Source organism: Macaca fascicularis, chromosome 18, assembly GCF_037993035.2.
Source record: "Macaca fascicularis isolate 582-1 chromosome 18, T2T-MFA8v1.1".
NCBI classification, from domain to species: domain Eukaryota; kingdom Metazoa; phylum Chordata; class Mammalia; order Primates; family Cercopithecidae; genus Macaca; species Macaca fascicularis.
This window is the reverse complement of record NC_088392.1, coordinates 16,733,687-16,747,041: the sequence shown is the minus strand read 5'-3', so window position 1 is coordinate 16,747,041 and position 13,355 is coordinate 16,733,687.

Here is a 13,355-nt window from a genome sequence, read left to right as displayed (position 1 = left end):
CCCCCCCCAAAAAAATATAAAACAAAACCCATAGATACAGAGAGCTGACTATACTTCCTAAGTTTGGAGTTTCTTATTCAGACCCTTTGCCCATTTTTCTATTGCAGTTACTGTCATTTTCCTATCAATTAACAATGTCTATATATTTATACATGGTATTTTCTGAATATTATTCACTTTTTTGCCAAGACATATAAGACTCTTCTCTCATTTTTTTCGCTATAAGAACCATCCATATTATATGTCTTTGAATAGAAATCTTTAATTTTGATACAATCAAATTTATCATGCATATGCCTTATTATTTTTACTTTTGAAGTTTTACCAAGTCATGCTTTATAAATATGTATATATATGCATATAAATCCTGTATTTCTATTAACTTTAATATAAAGTTTTTTTCCTCTTACACATTTAGTTTTTAATCAATTTTTTATATGTGTAATGTAGGGATTCAGTTTTATTTTTTAAAGAAGTTAGTTTTACAAATACATTATTTTTTATTGATCCATAATATTTTACTTATTTATGGAGTAATGTGATATTTTGTTACATGCATAAAATGTGTAATGATCAAGTCAGGGTATTTGGGATATCCATCATCTTGAATACTTATCATTTCTATCACTTGGGAACATTTCAAGTCCTCTCTTGTAGCTACTTTGTTATATGCCGTATATTATTGTCATTTCTAGTCATTCTAGTTCACTGTCAAACATTAGAAGTTATATCTTCTATTTAACTGTATGTTTGCACCCATTAATCAACCTCTCTTCATCCCCTCTCCCACTCACATACTCTTCTGCCTCTGGTATCTATCATTCTACTCTCTACCTCCATGAAATCAACTTTTTTAGCTCCCACATGTGAGGACATGAGTATTTGTCTTTCTATGCCTAGCTTTCTAAACTTAATACTTAACATAATGACTTCCAGTTCCATCCATGTTACTGCAGATGACATGATTTTATTCTTCTTAAGTCTGAATAGGATTCCATTGTGTATATATATGTATATATATACACACACCACATTTTCTCCATCCATCCATTGCTGAACATTTAGTTTTGTTTCATACATATGTTATTGTGAATAGTGCTGCAATAAATGTTGGAGTGCTTATATCTCTTTGTTATACTGATTCCTTTCCTTTAGGATAAATACCCAGTAGTGAAATGGCTGGATTGTATAGTAGTTTTATTTTTAGATTTTTGAGAAGTTCCACACTGTTTTCCATAGTGGCTATACTAATTTACATTTTCACTAACAGTGTATAAGAGTTCTTGATTACTCCAGCAAGTGGCTTATTGATGTTATCTTTTCAAAACACAAACTTTTTTGTTTACCCTTTGTATTATTTTGTCTCTATTTTGTTTAATTCTGTTCTGATCTTTATTTTATTCCTTCTACTAATTTTGGTTTCGGTTCACTCTTGCTTTTCTAATTTCTTAGGTGCATGGTTAGATTTTTAAAAAAATTCTACTTTTTGGATGTAGGTGTTTATTGCTTTAACCTTCCTCTTAGCACTGTTTTTGCTGTATCCCATAGGTTTTGGTATGTTGTGTTTTTATTTTGATTTGTTTCAAGAAATTTTTTTTGATTTCCTTCTTAATTTCTTTCTTGAGCAGGTTATTTAATTTTTAAATTTCATCCTTAATTTCTCCCAGGACATGTTATTTAATTTCCATGTATTTGTAAAGTTTCCAAAGTTTCTTTTGTTAGTGACTTCTAGTTTTGTTGATTGTGGTTTGAAAAGATAATTGACATGATTTCTATTTTTAAATGTTTGTTGAGACTTGTTTTGTGTCCTAACATATGATCTATTCTGGACAATGTTCTGTGTACCGATGAGAAGAATGTGTATTCTGTAGTGGTTGTACGAAATGTTCTTTAAATGTCTGTTAGGTCCACTTGGTCTAAGTCTGTTTTATCTGATATAGGTATAGCTACTCCTGCTTACTTTTGGTTTCTGTTTGCATGGAATATTATGTTACATTCCCTTACTTTCTGTCTATATGTGTCTTTACAGGTGAGATAAGATTCTTGTAGGTAGCATATAGTTGGGTCATTTTAAAAATTCATTCAGCCAGGCTGTATCTTTTAAGTGGCAGGCTTAATTTATTTACATTCAAGGTTATTATTGATAGGTGAGGGCATATTCCTATTATTTTATTAACTGATTTCTGGTTCTATACTTATTTTTTCTTTCTTTCTCTCTTATTGTTTGTCGTCGTTGTTTGGTGGTTTTTCTGTCATGGTAATATTTGTGTTTTATCTCTTCTTTGTTTGTGTGTTTGCTCCACCAGTGGTTTTTATATATATACATATTTTAATGATGGTACATATTATTATTTTGCTTCCAGGCATAGGACTAAAGAGTTTTTGCAGTGCCAATTTAGTGACGATGAATTCCCTCAGCTTGTTTGTTTGGGAAAGATGTCAGTTCTCCTTCATATATGAAGAAAAACGTTGTTGGTATAATATCCTTGGCTAGCAGTTTTTTCTTTCAGGATTTTAAATGTATTATCCCATTCTCTCTGGCCTGTAAGGTTTCTGCTGAGATATCCACTCTTAGTGTGATGAGAATTCTCTTATAAGTGACTAGACACTTTTCTATTGATGTTTTTAGAATTATTTCTTTGTCTTCGACTTCTGACAATATGACTATAATGCGTTGTGAAGAGCTTTTTAATTGTATCTGCTTGGGGATTTCTGAGCCTCCTATTTGTGGATGTGTAAATCTCTTACTAGACAGAAAGTTTTCATCTATTGTATCTTTAAGTAGGTTTTATAATCAATTCATTTTTTCCTTACCTTCTGGGATACCAAATATTTGAATATTCAGTCATTTTATGGTGTCCCATCTGTCAGGTAGGCTTTGCTCATTTTTAAAAAATTCTTTTTTCTTTCTTTTTTTTTTTTTTTGAGATGAGTTTTGCTCTTGATGCCCAGGCTGGAGTGCAGTGGTTCAATCTCAGCTCACTGCAAACTCTGCCTCCCAGGTTCAAGTGATTCTCCTGCCTCAGCCTCCCAAGTAGCTGGGATTAGAGGCATGCTCCACCACACCCAGCTAATTTTGTATTTTTAGTAGAGATAGGGTTTCTCCATGTTGGTCAGGCTGGTCTTGAACTCCTGACCTCAGGTGATCCACCTGCCATGGCCTCCCAAAGTGTTGAGATTACAGGTGTGAGCCACCATGCCCGGCCTCTTTTTTCTTTATTTTTGTCTAACTGGCTTACATTAAAAGATCTGTCTTCAAGTTCTGAGATTCTTTCTTCTGCTTGATCTAGTCTATTGTTGAAGCTTTTGAACATATTTTGTATGCATTCAATTAATTCTTCAGTTCCAGAATTTCTGTTTGGTTCTTTTTTATGATATCTATCTCTTTGGTAAATTTCTCATTCATTGTTCTGTTTCTCTGAATTCTTTTTATTGTTTTTCATAATTCTTTTGTATCTCACTGAGCTTCTTTAATATTTCAAATTTTAAAAAATTCCTTAAATTCATTTTTTTCTATAATTTCTTAAATATCATTTTAAAATCAAGATAAATTGCTGGAAAATAATTATGTTCCTTTGGAAATATCATATTTCCTTGTTTTTTCATGTTTCCTGTGTCTTTATGTTGATATCTGCACATCTGGTATAACAGTCGCTTCTTCCAACTTTTTGAATTTGCTTTCAAAGGGGGAGGACTTCTTCCTGAAGCTGTATGTATAGTGTTGGTTGTGTAGGGTACTTTGGCTTTGTTTCTCGGTATATGTAGTAGTGTAGTCTCTGTATGATTTCTTCGACTGTAAATAGCATCAGTGATGTCTGTGATTTCCTTGGTGGCTTAGGGTGTGGTTGTTAGTGGATACTGTGGTGAAGTTTTGCTGAGCCCTGAGATGCTACATGGGCCAGCCTTCAGGCTCCAGTCATGGCAGCAGTGGGCTGAGTATTCCTGTCGTTGGGCTTCAGAGTGGCGTATGCTGGCACTGGTGTTAGTGGGTTCAGGCAGGCCAATTCTTGGGCCTTCATGTAGCTTGCTTGGGTGCTGGAAATGACAATGGTGGACTGAATGAGTGGTTAGGTTCTTGGCCCTTGCGTAGTGTGTGTGGTATGGACAATGGTGGTAGCAATAGTTGGCCAACCTTCTGGGACCCAAGTGGTTCATGCTGATGTTGGCAATGGCTGTGGTGGGTGGGGTGGGTGAATCCCCAGGCCTGCATGTGGGTGCCTTCCAGCTGTGTAGGTAGCGGTAGGTTGGTTGGGCCTGACTTCAGATCCCAGTAAAAGAGCTCAGGTGCCAATGGTTGTGGACTGAGCTGGGCAATCCCCAGAAACCTGGATGGCATGCTTAGGTACTGGGAGGGCCAGAGCTGGGCTGGGCAGAGCTGTTCTCAGGCCTCTTGATGGTGCATGCAGTCGCTGGTTGTGGTAGGCAGGTACAGGGTGCAAATATATATATATTTAAAAACTTGTGCTTTTCCGATGATTTGTGGAACACCTTTATCAAATATTATCTACGTGTATATATAAATGAGTATATTTCTGAGCACTCTATTTTATTGGGCTATTTGTTTTTACATACATCTCATACAGTAATTACTATGGCTTTATACTATGTTAATACAGGTAATGAATGACTCCTTCTCTTCACTCTTCTTTTTCAAAGCTGAATTAATTTTTTGTGGCCATTATAGATTTTAGACTAAGATTACAAAATCCTCAAAACATTTCAACTGAAACTTTGATAAAAATCTGTATTAGTGGCCGGGTGCGGTGGCTCACGCCTGTAATCCCAGCACTTTGGGAGGCCAAGGCAGGTGGATCATGAGGTCAGGAGATCGAGACCATCCTGGTTAACATGGTGAAACCCCATCTCTACTAAAAATACAAAAAATTAGCCGGGTGTGGTGGTGACCACCTGTAATCCCAGCTACTCAGGAGGCTGAGGCAGGAGAATGGTGTGAACCTGGGAGGTGGAGCTTGCAGTGAGCTGAGATCATGCCACTGCACTCCAGCCTGGGTGACAGAGCGAGACTCTGTCTCAAAAAAAAAAAAAAAAAAAAAAAAAAAAAATCTGTGTTAGTTTCCTATTGTTGCTACGATAAATTACCACAAACTTAACAGAAATGTATTGTTTTACAGTTCTGTAAGTCAGAAATCCCACATGATCTCACTTGCATAAAAAATAAGTCACCTGTAGGGCTGTGTTCTCTTCTGGAAGATTTAAGGGAGAATCTATTTCCTTGCCTTTTTCAGCTTTTAGAGGATATCTTAAGCTCATAACCTTCTTGTTCCATCTTAAGAGCCAGTGCCATTGTCATATGTCCCTCTGACCACAGCTGGGAAAGGCCCTCTGCTTTTAAATGTCCTCGTGATTAAATATACCCGCTTGGATACTACAGTATAGTCTCCTTATCTCAGCGTTGATCATCTTAATCACATTTGCAGATCTTTTTCTTTTTTATTTGTCATGGAAGGTGACATATTCACAGGTTGTGGGGATTAGCATGTGGGCATCTTTGGGAATCCATTATTTGTACTATCCCAGAATTGCATCACATTTACAGAAAAACTTAGGGAAAATTTAAGGTGGCCTACTTCTCTTTTTAGAGAGATCAATCACTGTATCCTGTATGAGAGTTTCATACTTTTCCCCACAGTAGTATTGTGCACTCTTGGTTAATTCCCAGATTCTCTATAATTTTTGTTACTAATGTAAATAGTGTCTTATTTTTAGTTGCAGTCTCTTATTTTTCTTGCTATCGTGTAGAAATACTATTATTCTTGTAATTGATTCAGTATCTGGCAGGCTTACTAAAATCTCTTATCAATTCTAATAATTTGTCCATTGAGTCTACTGATTCTCTCACACTTTTCTATTTTCCTCATTTCTGTAAGCCAGGGGTCAGGCAGCTCTGGCTTTAGTACCAAATCCATCCTGACAACTGTTTGTGTAAATAAAGTTTACATATTGCCTGTAGCTGCGTTTGCATGATGGCAGAGTTTAGTAGTTGTGACAGAGACTGTGAATGGCCCACAAAGTCTAAAATATTTACTGTTTTTCCCTTTCCACCAAAGTTTGCCAAGCTCCGCTCTAAGGCTCTTACTCCTCCTTCCCATAGCTTACAGTTGGTATACTTTACGGAGTCTTAAAAAGTAATGCCTAAAATCCATTAATCCTTACAATACTTTCTGAAGTCATACAAGTTTAGTGTGATAAAGTTTAATACATTTCTTTTCAAAATTGCAACTGCCACTAGGCTGTAAAATGTAATTTTGAAGAATGAGGCAGGTATTGCAACACTGTGAGACTATGAGTCATTCATTGACAAGATGGGACTGCCAGACTGTGGATACTTAGCTATTGGGAGATCCTACAGTTGAGATCCCATTGAAATGGGAAAACTGATCACCCTAAACTTAAGAGCTTTGCTATGTCATGTAGGACTGCCCTGGTTTCTACTTTAGATCAACTAAATTTGTATTGGTAGAGATGCCCTCTCTAGGAAGAATGAGAACAATGCTAAAGCAAGTATTCAGATCTTGAAGCATACCTTCTGTGCCTCCTCAAGTGGTCTGGAATTGAAGGACACTCTTTCTGCATTGCTAAATGTGGCATACTTAGACATCATAAGTTAATTTTTAATAAACAATTCTGTTCTTGTGTATAAAATGAAAAAACTTAGAAGAAATAATCTATGGGACACGCACTTAGAAAAACTTGTCCAGCTTCCAGTTTTTGGCTTGAAGAAAGCCAAGGTGCAACTTTCTTTATTTGTCCAACATCCAGGTTCATCCCACACCAATATCCTCTATTATTCTGCCTCAGTTCAACCCCAGGAAGATCAGAGTTGTATACCTGAGGTGTACTGGTGGAAAACACATGCCACATCTGCCGAAGTCCTGAAATTGGTCCTCTGGATCTGTCTCCAAAAAAAGTTGGTGATGACATCATCAAAGTAACTGGAGACTGGAAGGGTCTAAAGATTATAGGGAAACTGACCATTCAGAACAGACAGGCCCAGAGGGAACGGGTAACTTCTGCCTCTGCCCTGATTATCAAAGCCCTCAAGGATCTGCCAAGAGACAGAAGAAAGTAGAAAATCACTAAACACTGTGAGAATATCACTTTTGATGAGATTGTCAATATTTCCTGACAGATCACTACGGAGAGTGATAGGGCAGAGAATGCTGTGGAACCAATAAGGAGATCCTGGGGACTGCCCAATCTGTGGTCTGTCAGCTGCAGAGTTGATGCTTCCACCCTCACGATATCACAGATGACATCAATGGTGCTGCAGTGAAATTTCCAGTTAGGTAAGAGTGCAAAGAAAAATATTTCAACCACCAAAAGTTTATTCACTTTAGCTTGACATTTAAAGTCCTCTGTGATTTTCCCATATACTAGTCATTCCCAAACATGGCAGAATCACCCATGGTGCTTTAAAACAATTACAGATTCTTTGAGCTCAATTCTGAACCTACTGAATCCAAATCTCTGAAGGTATGATCCTAGAGACTTTACTTTTTAGCAACTTGCTAATACATTCTTATGTATCTAACCCAGCTTACTGTCCGAAATTACCTCTTCAGTCCTGCTGTCTTGCTGTCCGTTATTAGTCCTCACATAACTTTTCAGAAAAATTCATTTGTCCTTTTTCTACCTATCTTTTCCATTAGTTGATTTGTCCTTTTCTTTTTCTATCTTTTTTTTTTTTTTTCTATCTCCATGCATCCCTTTAAAACTTCCTTGCCCTTTTGACGTTTTTCCTCTCTTTGGAAGAGTGAGAAATTGAGAACAACTGTGAAGCTAGAGGGAACAGTTCCCTTAAGACGAATCTCACTGCTGACACCAAATGGAAGTTTGAAGGGTTTCCCATAAACACCTCAGGTTTGAAAATTTGCTGCAAAGACTCATATAACTTACTGACAGCTCCTATACTCATGGTTAAAGTTTATTACAGCTCAGATACAAATGAACATCAGCCAAGGAAAGAGAGGCATAGGGCAGAGTCCAGGATGGGCTCAATGTAGAGCTCTGGTTGCCCTCTCCCTGTGGCTTCAAGAGTGGCCTTCCCTCCTCCTGGCCACAGTGTGTGATGATATACACAGACAATCACCAACCGTGAAAACTCACCCAAGCCTTTGGTATCCAAAATTTTATTCAGGTCAATAACATACTACCTGTGTGGCTAAACTTCAGTCCCTAGCTTTCCTGGAGTTTGAGCTAATATCTTTAATTATCAGTTTCTTTGGAGGTCAGAACTTATATGACCTTGCTCTAAGTCTTCATCACAAATCACATTCTTGGACTTCCTGAAAGACAAAGCTCCAGAAAATACATTCTCATCAGGCAGGGCACTCGAGGGGCCTGAAGATCACCTCCCAGTAGCCGAGGGCAAAGGCCAGATCTCCTGCTTCTCTTCTTTCAGCCTGTTGTCCCTCTGCCTCATTATTTCTTGATAGAACTTGATTTTGTCAAAATAGGCATGTTTTTAAAGTAATAGTTGGCAGCTGTTAGGAAACAATTGGCAGTGTCTGGCAGGAAGCAAAAGGGTTATGAAAATATACCCCATGCCTAGAATGCTTACAGCACGTATGGAATTTAACTTTTACAAAAGTCTTTAAAGGAAGCTATTTTTTTTATATAGGATAAAAAAGCAAAGCCTCAACATGATCACAGAGACAGTAAAGGAGACAGAATTTAAATTTGGGTCTTGCTGACTCCAAAGTGAATGCAGTTTTCTCTATACCAGATGTGACTCTGGTTTATTATTGCTCTTCCTCACCATGGGTGAATATTCATTGCAAGGAGCAGCCACTGCTTCTGAGAGTGATGAGAAAGGAGAAGGGTGTAGGTCAGCCTGAAGGTCATTCCAAGCCCATGGATCAGTATGGGCAGTGCTTGAGCTGGATACGATGAGCTCTATAATCTCTCTGACTCCTAAATCTACTTTAGATGAAGAATTAAAGAACCAGTGGAAGCCGGGTGTGGTGGTTCACGCCTGTAATCCCAGCACTTTGGGAGGCCAAGGTGGGCAGATTGCCTGAGCTCAGGAGTTCAAAACCAGCCTGGGAAACATGGCAAAACCCCTTCTCTACTAAAAATACAAAAAATTAGCTGGTTGCAGTGGTGGGCACCTGTATTGCCACCTACTTGGGAGGCTGAGGCAGGAGAATCGCTTGAACCTGGGAGGCGGAGGTTGCAGCAAGTGAGATCGTGCCACTGCATTCCAGCTTGGGCAACAAAGGGAGACTCCAAAAATAAATTAAAAAAAAAAAAAAAAAAAAAAAAAAGAACCACTGGAGAAAACCTCTACCTGTGACTTTGTGCTCATATTTCAATTATTAAAATTTACTAAATGCCTATATGTTATTTTTATTGCAATGCATTATAAAGTAGCCATGATTATATTTAGTTTTACACATGAACAAACTGAGGCTCAAAGGATTGGAGAGCAGATGAACAGTAGAGCTGAAATCAAAATCAAGGTGAACTTGACTCCCATGCTTGCATCTGTCTGCTATACCACACTGCTTTATCTTATCACCGTACATAGATAATTCATGAAACAAAAGTTATGCGTGTCACCTTTCCTACTTCTTTTGTTATTTATTGGAGGGGCACTGAGGCTTTTCCAGTAATGTATGTTCCTGGCATTTTCTAGATAGGAATAAGCTCTGTACTTGTCAAGCTTTCAAAGCAAGTGAAGGCTCTGCCCATTGTGTTTCTGGTTTGACTGTGGCTACCCTTTTCTGTAGAGATAGAGTTGGTTATACGTGTGGAGGAAAGAATGAAGGTAAAACATCTATTCTTTATGGCATGATATAATTTTAGATCTTAACTATTTTATTACTTAACCTTCTAATAGAGAAGCACTTCTGCCATTCTTGAGTTTATAATTAAATTTGGAATTTAATGCCTTCTTAGGACATGGCTTCAAATCTAGGGGAAATTAAGAGGAAAATGTATTCTAAAACTCACAAGAGTTGCACATAAAGCAATCAATCCTACCAAATTTTAGGACTCACAGCCCAGAGAAAAGTCCAATGCATTAATCTGAATGCTGGGTACCTATCGGTCAGTCAACCCATATCAATGTCATCCTATAAATCACCTATTACCCCTACAGGACGTAAAAGCAGCCAAACATTATATTTAGTAGATCCTAGTCTTGTAATTAAAAGACAAAAAGAGAAGCAGGGGACAAGGTGACTAGCTAGAAATATGACTCAGTAGGACATACAATCTCTACTTTAGGAATGTCACACCATGGGTATTTTGGGAGGAAAAAAGTGATTTGAATGACTATAAGGTCCCCAACATTGGATGAAGTCATATTTATTTTAAGAAACAAGCATAAAATCAATGGTGTAGTGTAGTATATTTTGCCAGAAAACAAAATTTAAAGAGAAGCTCCTTAAAGCTGCTAAAAAGGAATTTTCTGAAAGAATATATTTTCACTTGTGTTAATTTCAAAATAATATAACCTAAGTAATTTAATTGATCTTGACATTTTACTGATTGACACTTTATTGAGATGAATATTTTGATTTTTTGGGAGAGCCATTGATGGGTATCAGAGCATTATTTTACAGGTGTCTCAAATTTTTTACATAACAAGTTAATGTTTTATATTCAATTTTATATTGAAACCGCCATTGCAAAATTGTAACTGAGACATTGAAAAAGATCTGACCTAACCAACTTCATCTTGCTTCTAACCTCCAAATTGTCCTGTTCATTCCTGGGTGTAGGCTGAACTATCTTTGGGAGGAACTTAGTTTATAGTTTATAAAAACAGAAACGATAACAGGCCTTTCCCAAAACAAACCTCCTACTTGCCTGGGAACTAGACTGCTTTTGTAGGACTAACAAATTAGCCACAAGATTAGAAATTATGGCTTAGGAGTCATGCAGCTGGAGGCTACAAGATTCTGACGCTCCCTAAACCTCTCCTAAGATCAATGCTTGAGATATTTTGGAGACGCTGCCATTGATGGATCAGCTGGCACCACCCAGATCATAAACTGGTCTTATGGCATCTGATCTTGTGGCACCCACCCAAGAACTGACTCAGTACAAGAGGGCAGCTTCAGTTCCCTATGGTTTCACCTCTGACCCAACCAACCAGCTCTCTTGACTCACTGGCTTTCCCTCACCCACCAAATTATCCTTAAATCCTCTGATGCCCAAATGCTTGGGGAGACTGATTTGAGTAATAATAAAACTTCAGTCTCCCACACAGCTAGCTCTGCATGAATTACACTTTGTCTATTGCAATTCCCCTGTCTTGATAAATCAGTTGTATCTAGGTAGCGGTCAAGGTGAACCCATTGGGCAGTTACAGTAATATGTGATTTCAATTAATATAGTTCATATTATACTGTATCATATTGTGATACAAATATATTGCTTTACTTTGTTAATTTTTAATTAAAGTCATTTAAAATACTTTGCATAGTGAAAATGTATAATAAATGTTGATAAATCTTCTCATATTAGTAATATCTTCATAACAAATGTCACATTTGGAAACTACATGTGAGGAAATGATAGTTTAGATTTAGATTAAACCTTGTAGGGAAATTTGTGTGCTTCAATGGAAAACTAAGTGCTTTGAGCACAGCCTTCTGCGTTATCTGATTCTGATTCTTTGGGGACTCTTGGCATTGCCTTTAATCCATTTACAGCTGTGTAAGTTGTAGATATCTGATAGCAAGATGTAATAATTCTTTTCTATAGACATGCAAAATAATTCTGTTTGGTGGTTCAATTGACTTCCCTCCCTCCAGCGAAAAAACCCAGATTTCTCTCTATTTGTAAATGCATTTCAACTTTCCTTTACTACACATAACCTTCTGCTCCTTTAACTTATTTTTAAAACTGATTGTAACAGCTTACTGTTTTCCACATTAATAATGAGTTTAAAACAATCTTTAACACGTATTCATTTTATATCTATATGAGACTCATGATTTTACCTGATTTTTGAAAATTATCCTTTAATAAATGACACTTAAATGTCATCCTTTTAAGAAACCAGAGTGGTATTTTTCTGTAGTTGTTACATATTGAATCATATTAATTGTTGCTTTTATTTTCTTATCTTCTGATATGGCTGCTGTTTCATCTGTCATAGTTTTAATTAAATATTGACAGGTGTGTGTTTTGTTTTCCCACCCTCATTGTAAGCTCTTTGATGGTTAATGCTTCCCTGTATTCCTTGCTGTGCCTAACATAGCATGTTACACATAGTATGTGATCAGCTTGATGAACTACAAGTTGGATAAAATACAAATACTGGGTTTCCTATTTCATCTTTTCTGTGGTCTTTTGGAAGTGTTACAAGACTAGTGGCTTCATATTGGAGACTGTGAACATTCTAAGAGTCCTATACTTCAAGTATGAAAAGGGCAATTGGGTATTTCCCAATGACTTCTTAATTTTACTTTTTACTATTTTTATGTTATTTTTATATGACAATAGTAGTGTGTGAAAAAATAAATGTACCCTATATTTCAAATAGATTTCAGTCTTTGCAGATGTTTGCTTTATGGTTATAAATTACTTGGAAGAATTTCAGCTCTAGAGTTTCTTTCACCCAAGGCCTGAGTGTCTGGCAAACTTTATCCCAAGGATGTATGTGGAGAAGGAGAGCTCTCTCTTAACACATGAACCAATGATATATACTTTCTAGAAATGTAAGTGGATTGGTAGTTTGTATGTTTTTAGCCCTTGATTGATTACTTTAACATACATTTTCATATTTGATTTTCACACAAATCTTATAAAAGACATATCTGCTATTTCTCCATTTTACAGCTGAGTAAACTAAGGTTTTGTCAAGTTAAGTGACTAGAGCTTTGAACCCAGGCCTTCTCCCATACTAACTCATTCTCGTTTCATTAAAGTAAGCTATTCTCTACATCTTCAGAAGGTCTTATCCTTCAAAGTATCACCTCATGGTATAGCCTTTCCAGTATGCTCTCTATCTGTACCATTTTCTAAATTTTACCCAGAGTGTTTCCTAGAAAATTATAAGGATAAAAATAAAATTGTTAGATCACAAATACATATATCTTTTTTCACATAAATGAAGGCCTAAATAAAATTTGATATTGAATTTCTCTTCATCTGTTTTTCTCTGAATCGGAAACTTAACTTCATGGCAATTTCATGTTGAGCAACTCCAATCAGATTACTTGCTTTCCAAGGCCTGTCCTGATTACTGTTAGTACAGTGATAGGGAATCCTGGATCTTCCAAAAAAAAGTAGGAGATCAAAGGTTAGTCTTGAATAGTTATTCTCAAATTTTGTTGCACATTAGAATCCAGACCTTTAGGATCTGAGCCTCCACATAT